The 8,307-nt window shown below is 36.5% G+C and overlaps 1 pseudogene; it reads right to left on the bottom strand.

Annotated features, from left to right (window-relative positions):
- Positions 1 to 224: 224 nt before the first annotated feature.
- LOC110023749 overlaps positions 225 to 8,307 on the bottom strand; it is a 20,627-nt pseudogene continuing 12,544 nt past the window's right edge.

Genomic DNA, 8,307 nt, shown 5'->3' with positions numbered 1-8,307 from the left:
CAGTTTAGAATTACTAGTTGTTGCCATGACATAATCAAATTGTTGAGAGAAACCGAGTTATATCAGTTATTAAAACTATTATCATATTAATATTACACATGATTAATCTTTACTAGAATTATATAATGTTTATTATCATCATAAATTCATTTTATTTTATATTTTTTATTTCATCATAATTATTATTACATGAAACCCGAGCAAGCTTCTTTCATAAACACAGAGCAGAACTTATAGCAATTTCAAAACAAGCATTCCCTTAAAGCCATTCTGGCAGGACAAAAGATGTTAGTGTTACAAGCTTCTCATTGGACAACATGAAACTGAAGACCTCAATACATATAATCTCTTAAATGCAAAAACAAAGCTCTTTAGGTAAATCTATAAATCTCATTCAAAATCTGGTTTATCAGGGAATGTGCAGCCAGATCTCTGAATAATAACATTTTCAGCATAGCAACCAGCCCTCACGCAGTCATCTATGCTCTTCTGCAGAACCAATTGAGACAAGAATCCTCCAACAAATGCATCACCTGCAACAAAGTCTACTATTTCAGTCCTCTTATACTCATGAAAAAAAAGTGTCAAAATGTTCCCCAGGCTCTTTGCAGTGAGTCATTTTAGTCCCTAAATTTATTAAAATGCCCTGCAACAAAGTCTACTATTTCAGTCCTCTTATACAACTGAAAAAAAAGTGTCAAAATGTTCCCCAGACTCTTTGCAGTGAGTCATTTTAGTCCCTGAATTTATTAAAATGGCAATTTAGCCCTCAAACTCTTCTATTAGGAGCCAAGATAATTCTCTTTGAGGAATATTTCAACTCATTAAAATAATACGGGGACTAATTTTACACTTGAAAAGACTCCGAGACTAAAATAGCCCCATATAAGTAGTCAGTAAACCATTTTGACACTACTAAATCAGGAAACATTACAATTCAGGCAAATAACATTAAATTAGGCTCCTTTCTAAACTTTTCAAATCCTTTTAATTACTAGAAATTACCTGCACCATTCATGTCGACCAGCTTCTCCTTGGGTAATACGATTACGGGTAACAGTCTCACCTGATGCCATCATTTATAAGAAAAAATCATGAGAAATGATCCACAATTCAGACAACTTTTTACAAAATCTATGAATCTTAAACTGTCATGTATGTCATCAATATGAAGTATTAGTGTATGTATATGTATATGTATATGTATATGTATATGTATATATATATATATATACACCTTTCCATCCTCGGCAACAACAACTGGATCGCAGCCCTGGGTGATCACAGCTACCCGCTCGTGTGCTCCAGCTGCCTTCAGCAATGCTGAGATTTTAAGAATAATCTCCTCGATGTCCTCGGTCTGCAGTATAAAGGCGAATTAACGGGCAAGTAAAAATTTTATAAATAAATCTGGAAAATTTTACATGCATACCACTTGATTTTGATGTATTTACATATCAAACACTTAAATTTTCAATTTTTACATGTATGCCGCCGCCCTACATATGAATGAAAAGGTGTATTTCACCTTAAAAAGTTAAAATAGTGGTACTTTTTAGGTGACATGAAATTAAGATTTGGGTTGTATAAATGTAAAAATCAAAGTTTGAGTGTTAGACGTGTAAACACATGAGAATTATGTGGTTTGCATGTGAGAAAAGAGAGTATGTAAAATATCATTACCTCCCATCCACGAACTCTGGAAAATGTTCTGGCTTCAGACTCTGTTCCAAAGATATAGTCGACATATCTGACACACACACACACACACACACACACACACACACACACACACACACAAATTACATATTTATTTAAATCACTTGATAAAAATGAGACTCTCTGAAATGAAAAAGTTACACAAATAGAGGACTTTTAGAAGAAAAAGAGTTCGAGGTTGAAAGACAAAAACCATGTGCATAATGTGGAATTGTAGCAGATATGAAATTGAGCTAACAAGGTAAAAACAGGAGACTATATCTAAAATTCATAGTTGTACTGATCGACTAAATTTATCCCTACTATTTGAAGTCACTTCTAAATCCTTCTGTGAATCAGATCTGTGATGCCAAACAGGACAGTCTTTTATTATAACTTGTAAATTGGAGGAATGAAAAAGTTAAGTACTCACGGAAAAACTTTGTCCTGCGCATCACGGAAAAAAACTCAATTAAATGGAGCTGATAGGTTCCATCAAAAACACCTATGAAATTTAAAAAACCGTTAAGAAACAAATGTGTGCATGGCAGGCAGAATCAATGTAGGAGTCACAAAACCTGAACCCCATACCTTGTATTTTACAGAGCAGCGAGAAGTATGGAGTCTAGAGAGACTGTAAGAAAAAATCCAGCAATATAGATGTACTGTGCTTTCTCAACTGTGGAAAAACCGGTTCATTCAAGTACAACTGATAATATCATTTGAGAAGGCAAATACAGGCAAAATATAGGTTTGGACAAAACATGGTAGGCACTTATATATAAAGGAAAGGGGCATTTACATATCTCACACTAAACTTTCATATTTACACAAAGCACTCAAAACTTTAACATCACATAAAAAATTGCACTATTAGTCTATTACCACACCTTTTCATGCATAGATTTAAAGCACAAAAGTGCTATGTATATAAATATGAAAGTTTGGGAGTGAGATATAAGTGAGATATATAAATACATAAGAATAAGAATTGTGTGCTAGTAAATTTCTTAAAAAAAAAAAAAACTCTTATGGCTGACGAGACAGCACATGAAAGAAAGCTCTTCTCCCATTTAACACCATAAGGTAGCCAAAAGTTATTGAATGACAGACCATAAATGGAACAAAATCTACCAGAAAATTTAATGTTACAAGTCCTTAGTAAACTATAGCATTCATTGTTCAACGAATGTTTTGCATATTTCAACCATCAGTATCAGGTGTGGTGTGATAAAACTAGCCTGGTGGGAGACTGTTGAAATTTAAGACTATCTAGTAAATGTTAAGCAATGTACTGAGTGACAAAGCAAAATAACCATATGAACAGTAAAACCAAAGATTTATAGCTTCTATCCAATGGTGATATATGAGTAGACAATCTGTAAGCAAAGATATAATAGTTATTTCAACACTTATAAGAAAAAATAATGACAATAAGAACAAAATAATAGTTATCTCTTGACTTTGCACAAAAGGTTGTCTAGCAAAATTTCTTACTCATATCAGGCCAAAAATCTTTAAAAAGTAGGTTTAATAAGGATTGAGATTCAAGACGCACCTAATCTCCAATTTTCTGGAATCTTTAGATGATCTGATTTGTAGCAGTTTGCTGCTGACAAATATGCAACTAGGGATCTGCTCAACCAAAAAAAATCATAAATAACCATAAAAAAAGTTAGCACAACTTAAAACTATTAATCAGTGACAATATAAAGGATGAGTGTGGACTTAGTATCAAGAGAGGTATATGAAAAGTACGACTTTTTAACACTTTTTGTCATTTAGTTAGAATGATTATCATAAGAATCATGCCCTAAAAATGTTATTTTACATGACCAATAGGAATTAAGATTTCTACAATGTTTATATTAATTATCATTGTTAAAGTTTGGAATAGACCATACTCAATTTCATTGATAGGCAGAGGTTATTAAACCAAATTATAATAGGCATAATAAAGAAAAATAATAAAAACTATGAAAGAAATAAAAACAAAATAAAACAAAAGAAGAAATACATAATCAGGAAATAAAATCAAATAATAAATAATAACAATATAGAGATATTCGTTATAATCTAATACTCCCCTTCAAGTTGAAGCATAGGTGTCAGTCATGTTCAACTTAGACATGAAGTCATCGAACAAAGTGCTAGGCAAATTCTTGGTGAGAATGTCTGCTAGTTGACTATCGAAGGACGCATATAGAACACAAATCTCCCCAGACTCAATCATTTCCTTAATGAAGTGTCTGTCAATCTTCACATATTTGGTACGATCATGCCAGATTGGGTTGTGGGCAATGTTGATTGCGATTTTATTATCACAGAATAGCTGCAACGGGACAGAAGTTGGCATACGAAGTTTGCGGAGAATGATGCGCAGCCAGAGAGCTTCACAAATTCTTAAGGACATGGATCGAAATTCGGCTTTAGCACTACTTCGGACAACCACTGAACGTTTTTCTTTTCCACGTGACAAGATTGCCCCATACAAATGAGCAATACTCCGAGGTGGAACATTAATCATGAACTGATCCGACCTAATCAACAACTGTATAAAAAACAATAGATCAAGAGGTGTGTCAGGAAAAGAACAAACTTGAGCCCATTGTAACCTTTAAAGTAATGAAGAATCTGGTAGATAGCTTGAAGATGGTGCTCGTAGGGGTCATGCATAAATTGGCTCACTGTTCTAACTACATGGCATATGTCGGGGTGAGTATGAGCCAGATAGATGAGTTTTCTCATAAGGCGCTAGTAATGAGTTTTGTTGATAGGTACAACATTGAAATATCGGATAATTTTTCATTAGGATTCATAGGAACAACAACAGGTTTACACAGAAGAATGTTATTATCTGTCAGAAAGTAAATCACATATTTGCACTGAAATAGACAAATTTCCCGAGAAGACTGAGCCACTTCCATGACTAAGAAGTATCAAAGAGATTCAAATTTCTTCATCTCGAAGGACGAAGTAAGAATGTCTTTTAAGGACTTTGATGTTGGGAGATCGTTACCTGTAAGAACAATATAGTAAACATTGACAATAAGAATATGTACATAGTCATTGGAGGAGTGTCAGAAGAAGAGGGTGTAATCCGATTGAGCCTGAGTAAAATCATGTCCCACAACCACTCTTGTGAACTTGTCGAACCAGACCCTTGGGGACTGCTTTAGCCCATAAAGGGACTTTTGTAGCCTGCACACTTATGCTTTGGAAGCAGTAGAATTAAAACCCGGATAGAGAGACATTTGCACCTCTTCTATCAGCTCACAATTCAAAAATATATAATTGACATCTAGTTAGAATAAAGGTCAATCCATATTCACTGCAAGTGACAACAAAACCCGAATAGTGTTTAACTTAGTCACTAGAGCAAATGTTTCTTCATAGTCAACTCAATAGGTCTGTGAGCACCCTTTGGCGACTAATCTTGCCTTATTGATTTCAAAAGACCTGTCAGAGTTGAATTGGTGCTAAAAATCCATCGGCACTCTACAACTTTCTTATCCCGAGAAAGGTCCACGACGTCCCACATATGGTTCTGCTAAAGGGCATCATCTCCTCCATTACTACCATTTTTCAGGCTAGATCAGCAAGAGCAACCTCAATAGTAGCAGAGATTTGATGGTCCATCAGGATAGTAGCAAATGCTCTATAAGTTAGCGATAAACTGTGGAAAGACACATATTTTATCATAAAATATGAGGGAACATGCTTGATTGCATGCCTTACTCGGAAAACTCACCTCCTCATTCAGAGAAGGGATTGTGCAAAAGATGTCGCCCGGAATGAAGTCGTAAGGAGGTAGCGGGCTCCTGAGTTGGAGCATTGCAACAGGTGTGGCGATGTAGACACAGACAGTGGGAGGAGATGGTGCACTCAATAAGACAGGGCACTCAATGGTGGGAACAATGGGAGGACCATCCAGAAGAGTAGAATAAGCCCAGAAGAGTGCGACAATATCGAGGAACTGAAGCTCCCCCTCAATAGAGGTCGAACTAGAGAAATAAAAAAATATTTTGAAAGAATGAGACATCAACACTCACATAGTGGTTGGTTCAAGACATCGATATTCCTTTCGAGTTGTGGAATAACCAAGGAAGATACATTTTACGGATCATGGATCAAGTTTACTCCTGAGTAGGGGTAGTGTTCGAAACAAAAGCAGTGCATCCAAATATTTTGGAATATAAAGTGGAGAAGACTCGATTCACAAGAAAACATGACATTAGGACGGCTAAGGGGGGTCAAAACTTGTGAATTTTGGAGGAGACTGTTTCTGAGATAGGTGGTTGTTAGAATGACATCGTTTCAAAAATATTTTGGGAGATTAGATTGAAATATAATGAAGTGAGCAACATCGAATAGGTGATGATTTCTTCTCTCGAACACCCCATTTTATTGAGGAGTGTTCGTGCAAGAACTATGATGAAGGATGTCTTTACTTACGAATAAATGACTCAAAATAAAATTCAAAAACTCACAGTCATTACCGGTCCAAAGAACTTGAATAAAAGTTTTGCATTGATTTAAAACAAAGGTGTAGAAGTTTTGGATGGTCACAACAACTTTCAATTTATCTTTTAAAATGTTGACACATCATTCGAGTGTGGTCATCAATTAAGGTTAAGAATCACAATTTATTGGTGCAGCTGGGAGTGCGAGAACTTCATGTCAATGTGAATGAGTAGAAGGTAAGTGTGAGGTGGGTAATGAACCTGGTGATATTTAGCTAGTTAGCATGTCTAACAATTGAAATTAAAGATATTTTTATTAGCAAACATCAGTGGATGCAAATTTTTCAAATATTAAAAATTAGGATAACCTATACAACAATGTAACAACATAATGAGATATTCAATGACTCAAGATAAGCTATAACTTTTGTGTGTCGTGTCTTCACTCTTCGTGTTGTACTCTTGAAAGTAGTAGAGTTCAGCCATCATCTTAACAGTTTCAATCATCTTCCCCGAACGACGATCTTGAAAAACTCAACCATTAGAAGAAAAATTAACAATGCAATCGATATCACTTGTCAACTTGCTAACTGATAATAAGTTACATTGCAATCGGGAAACAAGTAAAACAGACTCCAGAGCTAGATTGGTCGTTAGCACAATCGACCATTTACCAGCAATGGAGCTACAAAATCCATCGGCAATTCTGCACTTTTTCCAAAGCTTAGGTACTAAGTCGAGAAAGCTTGCGAGCAACCATTCATGTGATCCATGGCACCTAAATCAATAATCCATGGACTAGAGGAGAAATAAATTGTGACTGCCATAGAAAAAGTACTTTGTTTGACATGAGAGCTCGATGGATCCATAGAGACTTAATTGGCTCCAATAAATTTGATCAATTGCTCCATCTAGTTTTTTAGATATTTGGAGGATACAGATATGTTCCGGGTGGGAGCCGTTTGAGCTGTGTTTGGTTCGGCCTTCGCCGTAAGACCCTTGTTAGTAGAGGATTTGATCAAAAGTTTGTATGTCGGCTCACCATGAATCACAAGTGGGCGACTGGTCTATGGTGGCATATGCGAGGGCTGCGTACTATTTGAGATCAAGGCGGACAATTCAACTGATGAAAAAGTGCCGAGCATAATGAGTCTCCCGCTTTCTTCCTGACGAGTTTTGGTAAAAGCAGCGCAAATGAAAGGAAGAGGATCCCGACCAAGAATACAGCCCCGGACTTCGTCAAGATCCTTATTAAGGCTAGCGAGGAATTGGAGCATACAATCATTTTTACAATCTTCTAGAAGAAGGATAAGTCTGTCGTAGACTCTCAAGTGTAGTCGTAATACAAGTCGCATTCAATCCATAATAGTGCAACAAGGTCATTATAATATTGGGTCATGGTCCTTGACCCATATTTTGTCTTTCGGTTCTTCTTAAATACTTCATAGAGTAGGTCAAAATTTCCTATATTGGAGTAGGTATCACAGACAACTGTCAAAAGGGCACTAGCAGTAGGGAGGAACATGTACGAATGACCAATTGATGTCTCCATGGAGTTGATTACCCATGACATGACCATGGAGTGCTCCATTTCCCAATCTCCACAAGCAGAATCATCCTTTGGAGGCTCACGAACCACACCTATGAGGTAACCAAACTTCCCATGTCATTTGATGGAACAAGACACCGCTTGAGATCATTGGAGAAAGTTATTATCGTTCAGTTTATGAGTTGTGATTAAGAAATTCAAGTTGGTTTCCAATCCTTTGGTTTGCAAGGGAGCATAAATTAGAGTTAATCCTCCCGCGGAATCAAAAGAAAACCTTTTGAATGCGATTCAGTGCTGGAGAAACCCGCCATGATTCCGTTGAGCCAAAGGAGATGTTGCTGAAGTTCTTGGCCATCAATGAACTCTGGTAAGGTTACGACAGAGGACTGTAGAAAACTGGCAAAGGAGGGAATAGCGACGGCTAGATTAGAGAACAATGGTGGTTGAAGAGGTTGCAGCCCTCAGACTATTTGGATCAATGCCTTGCACCTATAACCTGCGAGAAGCTGCAGTTCTTGAATTAGCAGAAAGCTGCAGCTGAGCCTACAACAGGAAGTTGAGGCTATTGGATCAGAGGGAAGCTGCAAGTGTTTGATC

The sequence above is a fragment of the Phalaenopsis equestris genome, unplaced genomic scaffold (assembly GCF_001263595.1).
Source record: "Phalaenopsis equestris unplaced genomic scaffold, ASM126359v1 Scaffold000229, whole genome shotgun sequence".
Taxonomy (NCBI): domain Eukaryota; kingdom Viridiplantae; phylum Streptophyta; class Magnoliopsida; order Asparagales; family Orchidaceae; genus Phalaenopsis; species Phalaenopsis equestris.
The sequence above is the reverse complement of the archived record's forward strand: the minus strand, read 5'-3'. Positions and strand labels throughout refer to the sequence as shown.